The 22144-nt window shown below is 36.5% G+C and overlaps 1 protein-coding gene across 1 annotated transcript in view; it reads right to left on the bottom strand.

Annotated features, from left to right (window-relative positions):
- The window catches only part of LOC141432119 (limbic system-associated membrane protein-like), a 176666-nt gene that overhangs the window by 113290 nt on the left and 41232 nt on the right, over positions 1-22144 (bottom strand). The gene's annotated exons all lie outside the window — the stretch shown is intronic.

Consider the following 22144-nt stretch of genomic DNA (forward strand, 5'->3'; position numbering starts at 1 on the left):
AATTCAGATATATTGTCAAGAAGACATTAATATCTAAGGCGTATTATAAAGTTAATGAGATTACGTTATCATGGACGGGGATATTTGGAAATAATTCCGATCCGCATTAGCGATCCCAAATTCAAATTCAAAATTATTTATTGCAAATCACATTACATTAGACAGGTGGTACAAAAAGCAGGTTTTCATGTGACACCCTGCAAGGGCACAGCAACATATATGAGGATGACTAAACCTGGTGACAATCGCTTACTTAATATACAATCCCTTACTTCAAATAGCGAACCTACTGTGTTAAAAATTAAGTTGTGTCACATACTTGTGTGATGTATAGATATCATTTAATAATATTGTAAATCTGTTTAAAATAATATATACCTCGTTGAGTTTCTTGCCGGATTCTTCACAGCAGAGGTTTTTCCGAACCGGTGGTAGATTTTTGTTGACATTCATAAGTGCTTGTTATAGCCTGAATTGATTAAAGATATTTTTTGACTTTGACTTTGATTTTATATTATATTGCACACCGCTCGTCGCAAAATATTTGACATTAAATTTGACGTATTAAATTTAACTGAAATTACTCCCATAAGAGATAAAATAAAGCTGCAATGTCTTTTGTCTTTTGACTCTACGATTTTGACTTAACAGTCTCAAAGTTAATAAAATATTGACATTGTCTGCTCATCATGCATCTGCGTGTGCAACAATTCACAATACGGCATAATTTTAGGGTTTGTCTGTAACTGAATACGTAACAAACGTACGTAAAATGACAAATAGACAAGAAACGTGCTTGCGGCCTTGCGCACGACAAGGAAAAGCCTCTTCACACCCGGTTAATTAATGTTAGTAATTATTAACAAGAATCGCAAATAAAGCAGCGCCTTAAAATATCTTGACACCAAGGTTATTAAATCAATATTGAAAAATAACTGACAAAAAAATCCTCATACTATATTCCACCTTCACAGTTAAAGAACAAGGTATCAGCAGAATTTGATTACTTCAACTATTAAAGCAGTACCTGATAGTTACTACTAACTGTACTACCTACAGAAAATTAACGAGTTATCAAATCGAAGTTTATTATTTGTCTTTAAAAGTTAATACAAATAAGATTATGTTTAGACTTCGCCGCAGGTCAGCAGTAAACAGGGATTTCATTAAGAACTTCTGAAACTGACTGACATCGAGTAAACTTGCCTTTACCAGTAAATCGTTAGGGTAGTCTTAACATCTGAGGAAAATTAGCTGTGATCCACTTCACTCAAAAGATAAGTTCGATTAAAGTTATTCGCAACGCAACGTCAAAAGTTTCGAATCGAAACCCGACGCGATTTGAAGCTTGTCTACGTTTATGAAGTAATTTAACTTCATGTTTTATCGAAGTTAAAAATTAAGTGTAAATTTATAACTTATCTGGTATGCCTCGAGTTTGCTATGGATCAGATTAAGATTCAATTTTCTATAATTTTCCTTTACAGTGAGTGAAATTTGTACTCCATAAAGACTTTTAGGGATTTATTCCACAATTGGCAAATACGGAAGTCTTATAGGATCACTTTGTTGTCCGTCTGTCCCTCCATCCGTCAAAATTATTTTTCTCATAGTGATAGAGAGTTAACTGCAAAATTCCTCCGTTCCCATAGACGTAGCGAGGGAGAATCCCATAGTGTTTAGGATCGTTGGATAGGTCGTTTAAATGGGTGGTTGTGAAGACGATTTTTCGACCCAGTTATCTGTTTGCAAAATATTCAACTTTAAAGAGAAAATTTTCATTACATTCGGGCGCCCCCCCTCCCTCCTCCTATATTAGTAAAAACATTTTGAAAAAATCGTGTTGGTAAGTACTTAGTAAGTACTCGTAAGTACCTATATCAAACTTACAAGGAAATTTATAACGGCTAAGTTTGCTTGAGAATTATTAGTAGTTTTAAGAGAACATAAATAGCAGCATAATGTATAAAATATACCTAAACTTGGCAGACACCGAACAAAATATAAAATTCATAGAAAAATACTACTTAATTTTATCTTTATGCTACGGAGCCCTATCTTGGGCGTATCAGACACGCTCTTGGCTGGTTTTTGTTTAAATAACTGTGCCAATTTAGGTACTTCAAGGCTACAAAGTCACAACATAACAATGACTCTTGATTACATAATATTCTTTCTGATATTCAGTAATTGAAAATCCAATAATACCAGGATATCAAAGTAGGTGAGCCTAAACCAAATTCCTACAAAAAAATCAGTATTATCTTTCATAAAACAATGAAAACCATCAAGAAATCACTCGAGAACCTATCGATCAGATAATATTGCCAATATTGGGTACTTAAATAGAATAACGACGACTAAATCCTGTTGTTTTCAGAAGAGAAAATGAAATAAGATATAGTGCTATCGACTGTCAATTTTATTTCAGGACCGTTTACAGTTTAATAGGTTTATTAAGTTAATTTAATTGTGAAGGTGAGCATCTTTAATTGTTACAATTTCACGTTTAAGCACTCAAACAATCATAAAGAAATTGGGACAGAGATAATTTGAGACCCTGAGAATAGCGTAGGATAGTTTTTAATCTGGGAAAATTTTAGTTCTTATGGACGCGCGATAAACAAATTCTACGGAGACAAAATCACGGGTAACAAATAGTTTGAAACGAAAAATCTGTTACTCGGAAATATAAGTATTTTGAAGAATTAGGTAGTAGGTACTTATTTTCATTATAATGTATTGTGATATTATATGTAATGAACGAATGTTATTAATCGTTTACAGAAAAATATACGCTACGTAGGTACATACATCACAATTACACAAACAACACAAAGTGTACTCGTAGATTAAGTGACTGTGCATTTTTAACGTATCTATTGTGCCAAAACCTGCCTAAAAAGCTCCCTTAACCATTATACAAAAGGAAAGCGACGTCTTTAAATAAGGGTTTCCGTTCCGCTTTGGTATTTAAAATAAGTGGTTATTCCTCCAAGCATTCAGGCCACGTACTGTTTTTTTCATTATTTACGCCATGAACAGTAAAGGCCTTGAAAAGGATCGAGTCTTCCCGTTTATTATTAGTAAAAAAGTTGTGTGTATGTTCATTTTCCTATCGCCCTTTTTATGTCGCATTTTGAATGCTTTTTTAAATACCAATGCCCGTACTCGTTAACAACGTGGTAGTACCTACTAACATATTTATAGAAACGGATAATGCTAGTAAAAATACCTATCGTGTCAAAATTCAAAAAGAAAATACATATACCACGTTGAGTTTCTTACCGGTTTCTTCTCAACAGAGGTTTTTCCAGACGAGATGATCTATTTTTGATGTTCAGAAGTACAGTCGAACCATTTAATTCCTGACCTACCGTAGAACGTTCTCACAGTAAAGTGTCACTCGTAATTAATTCCCTTGTCAAGCAATGCGATTTCACTGTGACTTTTTCTACGAAAAAGTTTCACAGTGGGTCACGATTCGGTTGGTTCGAGTGGACTGTTACTGTCTAAATTGAATAAAGATATTCGTGATTTATTTTACTCATTTCCCTCATTTCGTACTTAACAATGCCTTCTGGCAATCTTACAGCAGTATAGGTATATACTTGTATCCACAAGTATACGAGTACTGCTACTACAAAGGTGACTTGGTGCATACGCTCCAAGTCGTTTGCACTAGCTTGTTCGACGGACCTCGTGAAGTACTAAGTACTTACATACATGCAGCTAAATGCAAACCACAGAAAACAAAGTGTTTACGTTTATTTGCTTGTTTCTTCATTTTGTACGTCAAACTGAACTAGACTGCTTGAACTTATCCGTAACTAATTTGTAGGTAACAAATATATGTAGCGATGAAGCCAAATAAAACCATTTAAAAATTATACGTTTTGTGGTTTATTAAAATAAGGTAATATGCATTTTTGTTAAACATTACTTAATACATCTTTAAATCTCTCCTCATCCTTTCCCTACTTTAAATTTCATGTGACATTATCAAATCAAATACATAACTGAAGAGTGACAGTTCGTAGAGTAGGCAGTCCTATCGCGCGTTTGTGTACCGAGCCGGCGTAGGTAATTATATCAAGGACGCTGACGAGACGGAATACTGCTCCTTTTTTATACTGTGGCACAACTTAACATTCTTAAGGGGCTACCCAAGGTTTTCATCGATTTTTGACAAGTTTTGAATCGAATCTCCTACTTTTGCACTACAGATAGAATTATAAGTCAAACGGCTATCGGTTCTCCAATGTTTTATCTCCATTTTGTCTACCGGATTTTGAAAAAAAAAGAATACTTTATTTTGTTTGATTTTTTTAAACATTGTCTGAAAAAACACTTATATCGTATCTCTATTGACATGAAAGATCATGATTAGATATATACGAAATCTACATATTTGGGTTCGTCTTTGACGTCTCTAAAAACTGGTCGAGGGTTTTCATTTGAAACTAATTAACACAAAAGTTAAAATTGTTCAACGTTGATGCCAAATATCTTGAAGACAACTTTGAAGTAAATATGGGATACTATATTGCTTAAAGCCGTTATTGTTAGAGTAATAGAAAAGATAAGATGGAAAGAAAAGATAATTGGAAAGATAAGATGAATGATAAGATGGATGTAATAGAAAAGATGTTCCAGTAATAGAAAAGATATTGCGTGTAAAGTCAAACAGAATGTCGATTAGACCATGAGAAGATTTTTTCCAAAAAAAAATTGTTGCATTACTGCAGATATTGGTAGGTAGATACCTAGTACCTAGTACCTCCCTCTCATAATAAAAAAATATACATAAAAAACCGACCAAAAGACAGAAATGAAGCTGGAGAATAGCTTAATAAAACAAAACAATAAAATCAATTTAGTCATTTATTATCATACAACCTTTTTCGTCGCATGGGGCGAATTATAATAACTTCACATAAATACTTGGATGATAGACGGGCACGGGCAAGTACCTGAAATGAAATGAAACGAAATATTGATTCGTAAGAAGTATAGACATTTTACATGACGTGAGTGACAAAATGCATGCAAGTGTGTTGCCGTTTATTGCCCAAATAAACATTAAACATTACAAAACTTGTGTAATACTATCTCCGAGACTATAATTATTTTCTTACTTTCCGGGTTACCCAACGACAACATTCACCCCACTCCACTGCTACATGTCACAGCCATTCTGCATAAGTTACCAACTGTTAAAAAAAATATACAACGTTTTTTTTCTGACTGTACTTGTATTGTCATCTAACTTACATAGGTATACCAAATTTCAAGTCAATCTGACCACTGAAAGTAGGTCAAAATGAAATTGCATTTTTTTCTAAAATGATAACAAACAAACACATAGCAAGTTAAATTGCCAAAAAGCTTGTAAAAAAAATTTTACTTGGCGAGCTTTTTTTGCAAGCTTCTCCCCCAAGTTCGTGAAATTGACCGGAACAACCCGCCAGCAAAAAACTCACCGATCCACAAGTACCCAGCCTTACTCGTACGTTTATCAGGCCTTTTTAATGATAGGTACGAAAAAAATAGAGTTTAAAAACTTAAAAAACATTCTTCAATGCCTAACTGCTTTTGGTCTGCCTTTGGTCAAATTACCTCTGAGGCCATACACGGCTAAGTTACGTCGCTCTGCCTTGGAGTTCCAGTTCCTGCCTACCTGTTACATCATTTTAAGACCATCCAATACCATTCTCAGTCAGAGTACACTCTAAAAGGAATCTAACAAGCTCAAACACGGCTGGGTTACGTTGTTCGTTCTTGGATTTCCATTGCCTAACTTCCGATACCATCATTATCTCAGATCGATGGTAGCATATTATTGTATTGTCATTAAAACTGCGCATAATAGCAGAATTTCGTGTCAATACAACAATAAAAAATTGCTGAAAAACAAGTTCAAAGATTGCGTTACTTAAATAGGTAAACATAAACATAATAATGGAATACATAGGTAAAAGTGAAGGTAATATAAGCGTGTTAAAAATATAATGCTAGATGCTGTACATTTTCGTCGATGATTGATCACTTATGTATTCATCAGCGGAGCCCCGCAATGTAAAGAAACTCGCACGATATTTCTCGCACCGTCTAAATGAAACTTTAGAGATCCTGGTTGATGCTGTCAACTTGACGCGTCGAATACCTCACCTTGCGTAACCTTGAGTTATTAGCCCAATTTAGAAACTCAATGTAATGTAGTAGGCGCCAAGATATCTTTCGACGCCTTCTGAGAGCACTGCGTCTAACAACATGCGAGTACGTAATGCGAAAGTCCCAGACGAGGAACATTATCAGTTTTGTAATTATGGAAATTATTTAAAGTTATTTATTTAGTTGCACTTAATAATATATGTGCTTTTCAACTCAGATATAAAAAAAAAACTCACATTTATATGTGAATCAAAACACTTTAATTACGAACTTCAAAAAGACGTATTTACCTAGTAAATTAAGAAAGTTTGGCATTGTTTTCCCGCGTAAATACATGAAACATTAAGCCATTTTTTTTGTACGAATTTTTTGGAATGAAACAAACGTGAAGTTAAAATCACGCCATACATTACATACTGAAGATGTGCGGTTATAGTTGATAAGCGGATTTGCACTTCCCGTCGAAATGTACGATAAAAAGTTAACCAGTATGAACAAGGCGTAAATTTACTTTTAATTATTATTTTTGTATGTTTAATTCCTTTAATTTTAATTGAATGAAAGTTACAAAGTACCTTCCTTCCTTTGTATCGTATGAATTATTTTCGAAGCGCGTTCTTTGTAGAAAAGCAAAGAGAATTAAATTATAAGACTTATTATTATTAAGAGAATTAATTTTGAAATCGTTTCGGGAATATAATGAATAATAGACGCATAATTAAGTCAAAGAGATGGAATTCGTAAGGCGTACTTTTAGTACAAGACATCGGTTTCATGCTAATTTTGGCACCAGTTTATAGATTTTGTAAGTACCTACCTAGGTTTTCAGTAGTCGGATTGACTTGAAATTTGGCATTACAAAATAATCTGGTAGTGACATCCTGGTAGTCCGGCCAGGATCGTCTCCGCAGGATGGAAACGTTTCAACGTTTAATTGATTCCATTAAACGTTGCGTTCCGTTGCTTGAACTTTGGTATGCAAATGTAGTTTGGGTGACAATGCAAGCAAAGTTGACAAAAAATACAGTCAGCAAAAAAAGCTTATATTAAAAATGAAATTTTTATCAAAAACTTAATTAATATTCATCTAGTTAATCAAATAATTTACAATATTAGAAGATTCCTGGAAAGGAAAGGAAGTAAGGAAAGGAACTCTACTCGGGATTTCGATAATTTTTAGGGTTCCGTAGCCAAAATGGCAAAAACGGAACCCTAATAGTTTCGCCATATCTGTCTGTCTGTCCGTCCGCGGCTTTGCTCAGGGACTATCAATGCTAGAAAGCTGTAATTTTGCACGAATATCTATGTAAACTATGCCGACAAAATGGTATAACAAAAAAATAAAAAATGAATTTTTTTTGGAGTACCTCCCATAGACGTAAAGTGGGGGTGATTTTTTTTCTCATCCAATCTCGTAGTGTGGAATATCGTTAGATAGGTCTTTTAGAACCATTACGGGGTTGCTAAAACGATTTTCGGATTCAGTGATTTGTTTGCAAAATATTCAACTTTAAAGTGCAAATTTTCATTAAAATCCAGCGATCTAAAATCTAAACTAAACTAAATCTAAACCGGTGGAAAATTTTGAGAAAAATCTGGAGGTAAGTATATCAAACATACAAGGAAAACTATAATGGTTAAGTTTTCTTGAGAATTATTAGTATTTAGTTTAAGAGTAAATATTCGTAAGGTATTAAATATACCCAAGCGAATCAGCTCGTTGAAGTGGCAATGGGCGGGCCATATAGCACGGAGAGCGGATGGCCGTTGGGGCCGAAAAGTCCTCGAGTGGAGGCCGCGGATCGGCAAGCGCAGTACAAAATACGAAATCCTTAGAAAAATATTACTCAATTTTTTCGTATTGGCTACGGAACCCTATTTCAGGCGTGTCCGACACGCTCTTGGCCGGTTTTCAGGGAATAGAGTTATGATGCACGTTACAAAAATTTTCACATGACAAGACTAGTAGAAAGTATATGATTTTGTTTTTACTTGATTTATGATTTTGTTATTATGTTGTGAGGTAAATATTTTATAAGGTCGGAGCTAAACATTTTTATCCGCAAACAAATCGAAGCAAAGGTTTTTGCTAAGTAGGCATTAACTAACTACTTTACCGCTTTTATTTAAATAAATTTATGCAATTAGTCACATAAAAGCCCCATAAAATGATCGTAGGACTCATCCTGTCGATTAGGTATTCTATTGACGGAGCCGGTGGTAGTTAATTCAAACTAAGTGTTTCAAGTTATGTAGTTAATTCTACTAGCACCCGAGCTACACCATTATAGCGATAGCACTATGACTCACAGACGCGGCCATCACCAAACTATGACTATTCTTTACTTACTGACAATATGATAGATTTACAAAAAGTTGGACCGTGTTAACCGGTTGTTAACCATTAAAAAATGTCTGACTGGGAAAAAAAAACGGTTGTGAAAATCAACCATACAATTGAATTCGCTGTGGCGCAATGAACTAATTTTAATATTCTACCTAGGTATAAGTTAAACGCCACGCAGGGGTCTAAAACTAATCTGATAATTATGTATTATTTTTCAGAGGGCTAAAGTTATACCTTTTTTTTTAGCAAAAATGTGTCAATGGATTAATTTAAAGGCAATACAATAATCGTATAATCTAGCAGTTTTATTACTAATTTACCATTTTTTAACACGCTTACAATTATCTTCGCTTGTAATTGTGTAACTTTGAAAGAGATCCCTTTAAGGGATAAGTTCGCCTTTGTACATCTTATTATCCTGTGTTCTGTTATTTTCATGTGTTTATTTCATTTGTACAATAGAGTTTTACAATACAATACTTTATATCTATTTGTAGGTACGTAACGGAATCTTTCCAATTGATGTTCACCCACTTTCTTATTGTTGTATTCATACAAAACATGGCCAAATTGGCTACTGTCTCAAAAAATCGATTTAGTCAATCAAAACTTTCACATTTATAATAATAGGTAGGAAGGGCGTGCTCATATACTCAGGGTATATGTATAGCTTATATAGCACCTAAGAGTAGCTATGCTAGAGTATTTCGTTCGCCAGTTACTGCGTCTGTATGTATCGTAACAGATGTAACAACAAGTATGTAGTATACCTTAATGTTGTTCTCTTGTTGGAGACACATTTCCCTGTAAGCCCGTAACACAAGCAACAAAGACTGTTTACCAGTCATTCATTCAGCTTGAAATCCGAATACGTAAGAACGAGCGCTTTTACATTAAAAATAAAATACACGTTTCGTTAAATAATCAATAAATATCAAAAGTGGTCCACTATCGATTTTCCTAGTAGGAAAGAAAATAATGTTTTTATGTAGCTACCTTATAGTTTAGCAGTTGTATTCATTTAAATTTCGTTTCGCTGCACTAATGATCAAACCTAAAATTCGATAAAGTACTTAAAAGGTTTTGCCCTTTTAGGTATCTTAAGAATGGGTACCAGTAAGCATCACCAATCACAACCCATGGATACCGTGACTGTCTTGCTCTCGACGCCAACAAAAGTTTTTATCTATCTATCTATCTAAGATGGTGGTAGCGATACAGACGGACTATTATTTAGCACTATTATTATTTCATAATTATAAATCAGTGTAAGTATATTAATCCTGTTTTCATTGAAACTATAATACCTATAAGTGTACAGTCAAGAAAACTGAATCACGAACCAGGGTGGCCATTTCATAATCAATTTTGCCAAATATATAGGATGTTATAACATGAAATTAGTAGTTAGCACAAATGTTCCACCCTGGTACGTGTTTCAGTTTCCTCGATTGAACCTATACATATATTTAGTATGAGAGGTGTGTAGTTTATTGACCTAGATGTTCTTTAGTCCAAAAAGCTCTATATATGTTCGTGATACAGTTAGCTATTAGATCTAAATACAGTCTGATCAGCAGCGACACGTTGAATAAGCAACTAGGTTACGCGTTAGAGGTACATCAATAGTGCGGTCAGTGGTTGACGTAAATTGACATCCATGATTTTCACGTCCAGTTATTTTCACATTTGCAAAACTGTTTCAATCAATTTACTTTGTAGTATATCCAGAAACAATTATGTTTTCGTAAACACGTTCTATCCTCCTGAGACCTGAAGTTTATTGACAAAATTAGTGCTTAAGACATAGACGTGGTTGACCTGCTTTGTTATTTTGGATATTATTTCAAAACTCTTAGAATTTTATTCGATGAACAATTTGTACTTTTTAAGCACATTCGGCCGTTATTCTTAGTGTTAATTAGTCTTTTATAAAGTACGCGAGGACCCAGGAGGATATTATTGTTGCAAAAACAAACGAAATTACATTCAAATAGGGTACCCAGTAATGAACAGCAAGGATATCTTAGCTCACTATTCGTAAACTTTACTATGTAGGTATGATCATCAATATCTGAACATTAGTGTCATTAGTTGAAAAAAAAAGTAATGTCCGCTTCTGTTTGGGTTACCGAAAAAAAAACATTAAGTATTGGTTCGTGTGTATGACTCGTGCCATCACAGAATAATTCAGCAGGTAGTTGGCTTCTTATCGCTAAGCACCCATGTAAATTTTCATTTTCATCACATCATTCTTTAGAACTTCGTCGTGTTTAGTGTCGCTTTGAAAACGCGCTCGTGAGTAGGTATAGAGTTTAAAAACTTGTTAGCGTTTTGTGTGGTGCTGAATTTTGTGGAAACGGTTAGGAGGGTGGTTTTTTACATACGAGTAAAGCGACTGTGGGTGTGTCTATGGTTGCAGAAGGGCAAGGTAATTCAGTTCACAGATACGGACTTCCGTAAAGTAACGCCTAATACCTCTTTAATCAATTATTCATATAATACTAGTACCGAATAGCTTGTGTGTGACGGAGGGTTGCTAGATACAGGAATTCCATTTCCGGGACAATTCGAGGATTACGAATTGGGTCGGTAGGTAAATACAAGTAAAAGCAAAAAACCATGTATTTTCTTCAAATTGACAAAATCATTAGAATTACTCGTTTTAAAATAGTGAACCCCAGATTTTGTCTTTTGGCAAGTCTTTTGTAAGGACCTCAAAAACAGTAAGTACTTAGGCACGTGAATTCTGAAAACAGGCCGTCAATGTTAACCGCACCTTAAATTTTTTATATGGAAGGAAATACTGCTCTCTTAACTTATTCGACACTGTAATTGTTTCCATTTATGTATGTTAATTTCCTCTGTGTTGTTTACAATATGTAATTGTACCGAATCAAATAAATAAATAAATAAAAACTAGTTTTATATGTTGAAATCCGGGACATTAAAGTATAATTCCTGGACACGGGACAAGACACGTAATTCCGGGACAATCCCGGATGTCCCGGCCATCTGGCAACCCCAGAGTGGGATCATTCGGAACATTAGATCGCGTCACCAGCGAACGTCATAGCGCGTCGCCTCCCGTTATCATGCAGATGTGGCGAGCGTTTTGGAATGGTGCGCTACGTTCGCTATTTTCTAGTGCCTGTCTGAATTTCGCAAACGGTCTGTTTATGAAAGAGGAAAGAAGGAAGCGTTGAGGGTTAGCAAAAGGCGATTTTTTTTATTATTATGAAAGGGAGGGAATCGAGCAAGCGGGTATTGGAATTAGTGCTCATGCCTTCCCAGACACAGTGCCAAACACAGTGCTCAGTAGTACATCGCTGTAATGTAACTGCCGTTGTCTTATGAAGGATCCGTGATTTTTTTAAGTTATTTTCATTTAGGTAATTTAAATCTATAGATAAACGAAACACTCCGCTTCCAACCGAATCATTTGGAGGTCTATGGGGGAGGTCTATATCCAATAGTGGACGTCCTACGGCTGATATGATGATGATGACATGATTGATTAGCTACATATAATGACCTTTATGTATCAGCGAAACCAAATTAGCAATAAAACACCGTTTGCCAAAAAGTAAAACAGTTTGCTTCTAGAACCTCACTATTTCAAATTTTGGTCTGGTACATTTATAAGCCGAAAAGCAAAGGATTATCTCACAAAAATTGCTCTTACAAAAATATGGCAGGAAATCCAGTAAATGCTCAGTTACGTTTTTATTTGTTTTAAATTCAAGTCGTTGCTAAAGCACGTGCTATCTTTTCGGAATCTCGTTTGTACTGTTCTCGTGTACGTGATACTCAAAATCACTTCCCGTGGGAAGTCACAGGGGAAATACGCTGAATCGGACTCTGTCTATTGTTTTTGCATTGTATTGTATAACTTTAAATTCAAATAAAAGTTTCATAATATTTTGATAAAGGTAATGAAAGTTTACGAAATGAAGCAATAGTAGGTAGTCGTGCGTCAGTATATTAATGCACCTATCCTGACGACATGTCGTTTATTTGCTAATAAAAAATAGGTTACCGTTGGTTTAATTAAAAGACGCAGTAAGTAGGTATGTAGGTAACGTAAAATGGAATAAAATTGTTTTTATTTACTTAGCATTGCGGTCGTGAAAATCGTACATAGATCTACACAAATGTATGTAATATACAACGTAAAAACGTAACGTTATTAATACCTATAACTCATTTATCATACAAATAAATTTCTGTGCCTACCGGCATTCAAACCCGTGACCTCTAGCTTCATAAATTACAAAGTTATCCATAATAAAATGCAATTTAAAGTACTAATAGAACTTAGTAGTAGCTTATAAAACTACTTACAAGCAATTCTTTTTCATCTAGTTAGCCTCATGGTTAACTATGCCATACAACAACTAGCTTCGGTATCTTGTATACAATTACAAATCCCAATCGCAGAATTCTCTCATCGTGCTCAATCGTATGAATAGCAAGGGAGCAGCATCCGCCGCGTGCCACCAGCGCCGGTTATGCCCCAGGCGATATTCGACGGTATTACTGTCGAAACGTGCTGATGCATACGGCCACATAACGCTTCGCTCTTAGGCGGGGGTTAACTGAAGTAGATAATCGATGTTAAGTGATATTTATAAAAAGTTTTAATTAAATAGTTATTAGAATCTATAATTGTTTACCGTTAATTTACCCATAACATACTGAGTGGAAAAAAATCTGGCCCTCTAATGTAAGTATGCAGTAACAAGCAATTTAGTATGTTGTAGAGTGGGCCCGATTTTGTGCCGCTGAGTATATTTGGTACGGATCGCCCGGGGTTGGAGACCATAATTGGAGATCATAAGATCATAATGCACGCAATGAGGGCTATCGTTTTTTGTCTCACTAGATGGCGCACTGTTGCGTGAGGTTTTTAAGTAGGTATGGCTTTCAGTCTGTTATTACGGGCGTGAAAACAAAGTTTAGATTAAAATCATATTTAATACACCTTAAAACCGTACCATAAAAATATCGAGCATGCCACAGTGTTGCATAGTCCCCGTTTTGTTCGGAAAAAAGGGAGGACAAAGGTTTCCGAAAGACAAAACTGTCTCAAAACACAGACATTCATTGCCCCGGAACGCATATTTGCCATAATTAATTCCAGATATTGCAAAATATTCACAAAATTATTCTAATTATAAATAAACCCGCGTAGCTCACCCAAAAACTATGAGATTTGACATTTCGGAGACCTCACACTACACTAGCGCCTCTAGTGGCGAACTCATACGCGATAGCCCTCATTACGTCGAAAAACCGGGAGTTCATTACAGACTATGTGTAGCAAATAAATCTACAGTGATATTATGTTTCGTTGTTTTTGATTATTCAGTCGATAGCTGTTGCTGAAAAGTCAAACGGGAGCCTGTTCTATCTTCGGAAGCTTATTTACCCTATTGTTATGAATATTTGATCGAATGATCGTTTAGTATAAATTAAATTTGGAACCAAATATATTTTCTAAACTCTTACAACATGAGCTACTTATATAAGTAGCTCACCACACTTAACCATATGGTTAAGTTTGACATTAGATTTATCTATAATTTTTGTGATGAGCCTAGGTAGTATAAAGACAAAAAAATACTTTTTTTATGCCAATACTAGACATTTTTTTCTATCGATAGGTATCAAATATAATATCTGCTTACAAAACTCTTGCGTAGCCAGTCAATCAAAAGCGTTATCGTGACTTTGGCTCGAAGCCGCTCCCATTCTAGAGCTATTTAAACATACATGTGAGTTTACAGCACCTAAAGAGGTCTTGAGTTTGAGAGTCAGTAGCGAATACGTTAATTAGTTCCAAAAGCAAATAAACTGATAAAGGTCTCCACCCATTACACCGTATCATACCATGGCCGTAACAGCAACGTGTCAGGCAAAAAATATATTATTTGTGCCGAAAAGTATTAGACTATGCCCACTAGCACGTTTCAGTAACCCACTGTCGCCGTCGCGTGTCACGTATGCGTTTGATATTTCGTTTGACACTTCAGAAAACGTTCCTGTTACCGTCATGGCATGATACGGTGTAAAGCCGAGTTTATACTTGCAAGAAAATCGTGCAAGTTGCATTACATTACGTTGGCTGTACGGCCTCGCAATGTAATGCAAATTCGGCATACGAGTAAAAACGCCCTCAGGGACACCTTATTTCAATATTTAAGTAATGTTTTGTTGTTTTGTTTGTAGTTCAATTATCCGTAGATAGTTATAGCGATATCAGTGAAATTTTGCACGCATCCAGAATGTGGCTGAGAGATGGGCAAAAAGGAAAATTTCGCCCGCCCTACTTTTTACTAACTAAAGGTCGTGTTGGCACTTCTTTCGTATTTATAATTAGTATATTAATTACCATCTTGTATCGCGAGTTAATTTAATATCTTAAGTCAATGCAACCTGTGATACAACTTAAATGAATACCAACAGAGAATCTCGTTTCAAGCTAATTTACATTGTAGCTATACTTACAAATAAAAATAAAATCTATTTGCAATGCTCCGTGACAAAGAAAGGCAAAGTACGTAACTGACTTAATTAAATTCTTAGTATAAAGTCTTGCTTCTTCGTTATACTTAAGTACTTACTGTATACGAGTACATTGCAATATAATGTCACTTTGATTGATATCAATCAGCCAGTTTTAGTTTATTTGCTTTAGTATTCAACAAGTAGTATTAACTCAAGCGGGTAAACTTTAACGGGTATTTAATAACTTTTTTCGTTTGAGTTACTTTTGCTATCAAGCACCTAATTTCTTCTGCTCCGTTAATTATTTTCTTCAAATAGTTCATTTATGCCAAATATAAAATAATGTTCAAATGGCCCGGGATATCGACTCCTACCTATGGACACTCAATGTATTAATGTGTTGTTACTAGTTTTTTTTATGCGACTGGATGGCAAACGAGCAAGAGATCACCACCGCCCATAAACATCTGCAACACCAGGAGTATTGCAGATGCGTTGCCAACCTAGTGGCCTAAGATGGGATACCTCAAGTGCCAGTAATTTCACCGGCTGTCTTAATCTCCACGCCGAAACACAACAGTGCAAGCACTGCGGCTTCACGGCAGGATTAGCAAGCAAGATGGTGGTAGCAATCCGGGCGGACCTTGCACAAGGTCCTGCCACCTGCAAAAGTTATACTTTGTTCCTACGGCAGGCGAAAAAACGGACAATGACCGAAGGTATTATACTAGCGGCGAAACAAAACGGTACGTATCGCTCTCCGTACACTTCTGAATCATTTTGCGTAGTGCGCGCGTTTCTTGGTACGGGTTGGGAGAGCGTAAGGGTCATTTGTGATAATGCGGTCCGGTGTACTCGTAGAACTTTTGTATGGTTCTGTCATCCGATTTCTCTCCGATGTAGGGCGTAAACTACCATACAAAAGTTCTACGACTACGCCGGACCATATTTACACGGGTTCGGATCGGATTCGGATCGGACGTAGTGCGAAACAGCCCTTAGGGATAAACAACCTGTTTTATCAAGTATGACGACCAGCGGATTTGGATGAAGTTGATATGAAGATATCTGGACGCCTGCAATAATACATAGGCTACTTTTTATCTCGATATTCCCATGGGATCGAAATAAAATCTTAAAATTTTAACCTTGAATTGGACTTAAAATAGGTTGGTAATACAGTCTGCTCAGTAGGTGTTTCCTTTCGAGGAGTTGCCAACTAAAGAGGTCAAAGCGTGGGAAAAAAGATGATGGCCTCGTTCTTCGGTAAGACAGGTACGCGACAATTGTTTTCGAGGATCGAAAAACAGTTATTGCAGTGGTATACTGGTAATTGTTTGCCACTTGTCTTGGAAAAAGTTCGGGAGAAACAAACACGCAGTAGGATCCTCCTTCACCTCGCCAACGCTTTATCGTACACCTCCAGGCGAATGATGGACTAACTATTAGGCAACGTCAGACGTGATTCACCCACCATATAGCCCCGACCTTGCCATTCTTAAATATTCCCAAAAAAAACCTTGAGGAAAACGTTTTATGGACGCCGAGGAAGCAGTGGCTGCGTTTCAAAAAGCTGTCGGAGAGACGCCTAAGGACAAGTGGGCAAAGTACCTACGGTTCTCAGTGGGTTTATCGGATTCAGCGATGTATTGACGTAAATAGACACTGTCTTGAAAACATAAAATAAAAATTATAACCTGCTAGGTTGCTCAGTTTTTAATTTCTATAAAATATCAGTTTGACCCTCATAAGTACGAAAAACTGGATTTATTAAGTTGATTTTATGTTAAATGTTTATTATATATAATAACTTGCTTTTATTTATAATAAATAAAATTTAAATTATATTTTCCCATTCATGCACATTGATAAGTTTTGAATCTGACCAAAAAAAAAGGTTGGTGATCACTGTGGTAAGCTCTAAACGTCAATGTCAGTTTTTTCGCCTGCCGCAGGAACAAAGTATAGTCCGTCCAGAATGACCTGTCTCTATTGCTCGGGCTCGCAAAGGTTGTGTGTGGGAGCCGGGTTGGTAGGCTGCGGGACAGGAGTTGCGGCCCCCGCTCCAGGTCGTACCTGGTAACCTGGTTCAGCAGATAGCGCTGGCCATACAGCGAGGAAATGCTGGTGGAATTATAGGCACTTTTGAGCCGGGTACGACGCGGAGTGGTGGTTTTTAGTTACCTTATTGTGTTTGGGCCTTAGCTTGGTCTTAGGTTTTAGTTGATTTTTTGATTTTGAAATTGTTTAGTTTAATTTAAGTAATTTTATTTTATTGGTGTACTTAATAGTTTAACAATGTTTTTAGTAGAATAATTATATGGTATTATTTAGAAAATAAAGTCTGAAAGAATTTCCTTATAAGGTAGGAAATTATAAGACTTAATCATTTTATGCCATCATCCTATGGAGATAATCATACGACTATTCTACTCACTTTATCGCTCCATTGCAGACGTAAAATCCATTTTTCCGATCTATTTTCATCCTGCCCGCAAGGGTTGCCGATCACTATCTATTTCCTCTATCAGTACCATTTGTTTTCATAACGGAATTTTTTCTTTTCCACCGATGTCTATATCGAACTTGGAGAAAAACCAATTCCGCTTTACAAAGGCAGCCAATTTATGAGCCAGTGCACGCGATCCTCGCGGGAAAACACTACCTACCTTCATACGTGTATGATTTGTGGCGCTTCTAAATTCAAAATTAATTTTGGGTAGGGAAATTTGATGAGTAAATTAGGGATGTTTCACGAATGTGGAATAGGAAATGAAATGTCAGCTTCAGTCCTGACTAAATTGTAATCCACAGTGAAGATGACAGATCTCCCTTCGGGGCACAAAGTTTGTGATGACGCGTACTCGTTTTAAATTGACTTAATCAGTGGACAAGCCAGATTGAGCGGGTGACACACGACCCGGCCACCGAAAATTGTAATAGGAGTTTTATTAGCTGCCAGAACGAATTTGTGCGTAATTAACTACGAAGTCGATGAGAGATATTGATTAAATGAGCGAGCCTCTGTTAAGCCTCATTGCATTATGACTTATTGGAGTTAAGTAGTGGAGGTACCTCCCATAATTAATAAGTGAGGTGCATATTATTAGGCTATAAATGGACCAATTTCATTAGAGTTGTATGAATAATCTAGAGCTTTAAATGGGTCGGAAGGTTTGGATATGAACGTATCTATATAAGAGTCGATGAAAGAGCTTTCTTCACAGTTGAAAGAAAGAAAGAAAGAAAAAGTTTATTCGGCAAACTTGTAGGTAGCATACATCAGATACATAACTTAATGTTTAATTAAAGTCAACTTATAGCTAGCTGAAAAGGCTGGCAGCTCAGCAATGCTGAGGTACGGAACCACAGCGCTGATTTTCAGCTGTAGCCAAATAAAGAGGAAAAAATAAGAAAATTGGTGCATGCCTATTTGACACCTTGAAAATATGTTATACATATATGTTATACATTATGGCCGTCTGACGGAGATTCGGCAAAGGGATAAGTTAGCCTTTGTACATGATATATGTATCTCATTATTTGACAATGGAATTATTTCTACTTCTTTATATAGTTCACTTATTTCTAAATGTTTACATGATACAGGATAATCAAGATGGAGCGACGACTTGGTTAAGATCGCGGGATCGCGGTGGATGCGGAAAGCACAAGACCGGTCTGAGTGGAGAGCCTTGGGGAGCCTATGTCCACAGTGGACGTTTCGGCTGACATGATGACATGATACAGGATGATACTATACAATATCGCCACTGTCTTACTAACTTTAAAAAAAGCCGTGGTGGCCTAGTGGTTTGACCTATCGCCTCTCAAGCAGTGGGTCGTGGGTTCAAACCCCGGCACGCACCTCTGAGTTTTTTGAAATTCATGTGTGGAATTACATTTGAAAGTTAACACAACATCGTGAGGAAACCTGCACAAACCTGCGGAACAATTCAATGGTGCGTGTGAAGTTCCCAATCCGCACTGGGCCCGCGGGGGAACTATGGCCCAAACCCTCTTGTTCTGAGAGGAGGCCTGTGCCCAGCAGTGGGACGAATATAGGCTGGGATGACTAACTTTTTATTTACCTCTAAATACTGTTATTTGGGAACATGTGTGAAGCATACTAATATATTTGGCGGAGTTTGAAATACACTTCACATTATTATAACTGTTATGGCAAATTAATATCACGCCCGAATATTGATGTGTGCCAAAGTTTACAATAGTTTAAATAGCTTTGTGTGTAGTTTCAAAGTGGATTGGGTTAAGCGTGCCGTCGGTAGACAAATAAGTTCTATAGTTATAATAGGGGTTTGATGGGATACTCATAACCTATAATGACTCATACGAGTATCATCAGATTACGCTAACTTTGCGTAAATTAATGATTCATCTATGATGAATCACGGATGCGTTTGGACTTGAAATATTGCCTACTAAAATTTTAAATATTACATTATATATACATTTCTCCCAAGTCTTGTCCCTGAGGAAGAGTGCCCATAAGGCTGGCTGCATTTCCGCGCTGGATCGTGATTCCAACACGTTGGGCGAGAAATGCACCAGCCCTATGGTCAGTTAATTTATTTTTAGGTTAGTTTAGTGTAACTTCATTATATTAAATTTTAGGCCTCTTTCTGTCATACTTAAGAAAAAGAAGAAACAACATTTATTGCCCATAAAAAAATACATATTCGTAAGAAGGTACATACATGCTCAGCTATGTGGCAAAAGGCTCTGGCTCAACATGTTTTTTTTATTATTATTATACTGGATGGCAAACGAGCAAGTGGGTGTCCTGATGGTAAGGAACACCAGGGGATTGCAGATGCGTTGCCAACCTAGAGGCCTAAGATGGGATACCTCAAGAGCCAGAATTTCACCGGCTGTCTTACTACCTACTGCTGCAAGCACTGCTGCTTCACGGCAGGATTAGCGAGCAATGTGCGGTGAGGACTATGCTTCACCGCGCTGATTTTCAGCCTGCACCTCTACACAGCGTACATGCATTACACGAGACGTACACATTAACACATTATTACACATGTTGACGTACACGTTAACATTTTATTATTTAGTAAATGAGTCAGTCAGTTACATTCTTTTTCACTTACTTTTACCCACGGCTCCTTCTGCAAAATCGTCGTTTATCGCTATCCCGCGGAAACTTTTTCCGAGTCCTAACCTTCCCAGGGTCCCAAACTGTTTCCATACCAAATTTAATTTAAATTGGTTCAGTGGTTAAAGCGTGAAGAGGTAACGGACAGACAGAACAAGTTACATTTGCAATTATTTATAATAATTAACTATACTCTGTTTTGGCAGAAGCGACTCGATACCTTGGCCCGCACAGTCTCCAAACCAAACGCCCTTAGACTTTTTTGTCTGGGGACGGGCGAAAGAGTTAGTTTTATGTTACGGAGGTGACCACGCGAGAGGTAAATTGAAATTATAAACGCAGCCTTTATGACAAAGAAAGCCGAAATGAGGCTAGCTACCGTAACTGTTCAAGTAAGAAAGAGATGTCAGGGTGCATTAGGAACAGGGGAGAACAATTAGAAGAAAAAATGTTAACTAGAACACAGTTAAGTATTAAATAAAGTTCAATTTGTCACCAAGTATTTGTGTACCAAGTATTAAATACAATAAATTTAAAAAATCAAAAACCCGACTGCCTTAAAAACTAAAAGGAAGAAAATAAGTCTAGTGGTCTAGAACTCTGTCAAGAAGCTCATTTAAGGTTCAACAGTCGGACCCATTACCAAGATTTTTTGAGCTGGTTACGATTTGAATGGGTCCCGACTGTTGAACCTTAAATGAGCTTCTTGACAGAGTTCTAGACCACTAGACTTATTTTCTTCCTTTTAGTTTTTAAGGCAGTCGGGTTTTTGATTTTTTAAATGTAATGTTTTTTATTTTATACTTTTTTGATATTTCTGTGAAAATGGTAGATTAAAAGTATTAAAACCCATTTATATTTAGAATGGGCTAATTATTAGCTTTCATATTTTGATTCCCATATTGTTACAATACTTTATTTTAAATACCTTCGCCATATTTTTTTTCGCATACGCCATATTGAAATATTATATACCCTATGTCACTCCGACAGTTATGACGAATCCAATAATACCTCATGTGCTACAATCAGTCCAGCCGTTTAGACTGCAGCGAGGACCAAAGAAATGGACATACATACCCACATACATACATACACACATACATACTTACATACATACATGCATACATACATACATACATACATACATACATACATACATACGCTCGAAAAACATAACCCTCCTTCGAGCAGTCGGGTAAAAATAATAATTTACATAAAAAAAAAATTACGAACGTTAAAGGCGGGATTTCGGGAAATTTGAGAAAAAACATTTTAAAAAATCATAGCTCCAAAACCGTGATCTTTAGGACCCAAAGTCAGGTGATAAGAAGATAGCAAATAACCCCAAAAATATCCCAAAAAAATTTGACGGTCCATGTGCCGAACAAAGCACAATGTTTAGTCTCGGCCGAAAGTGCAATAGATGAACTCGTATTATGGAAGGCCTCCCCTTCGGTTCGGCCTTCAAACTAACACACACACACACACACAAACATCACGCTTGTATTCTCAAATAGGGTAGGCAGGGCACACGAAACGTTACCGCTTCGGATCAACTTTTAGCAATTTTAGGTTTTAACTAACTCGTTCATCAATTGCCTACTTTGCAGCCTCTACCACAATGTACTATTAATTGAATGTCGTCTGTAATTAGGTACTTCTTATCGTATCGTATCGTATCTGACTAGCCAGTGTACGATTTCCACCAACCAGGCTACCGTACGGCGAGCGCATTATACGATGTATTAAAGGAAATTGAAGCGACTGTACAGTACTTAAATTTCATATTCGCATGGAATTTATGTAGTGGTACCCGAACGGCCTTCCGCATAAGCGCGAAATGACCGGGCAAGCTGTGCATCTAAATTCAGTGCAAATACGATGTTTAACTACTGCTGAGACGCTTCGATTTCCTTTAACACGTAGTTAAATATGTGCTTCGCCGTGGCCCGATACAGGCCGATCAGTGGGTTATTATTATTATT

This window comes from Choristoneura fumiferana, chromosome 10 (assembly GCF_025370935.1).
Source record: "Choristoneura fumiferana chromosome 10, NRCan_CFum_1, whole genome shotgun sequence".
NCBI lineage: Eukaryota > Metazoa > Arthropoda > Insecta > Lepidoptera > Tortricidae > Choristoneura > Choristoneura fumiferana.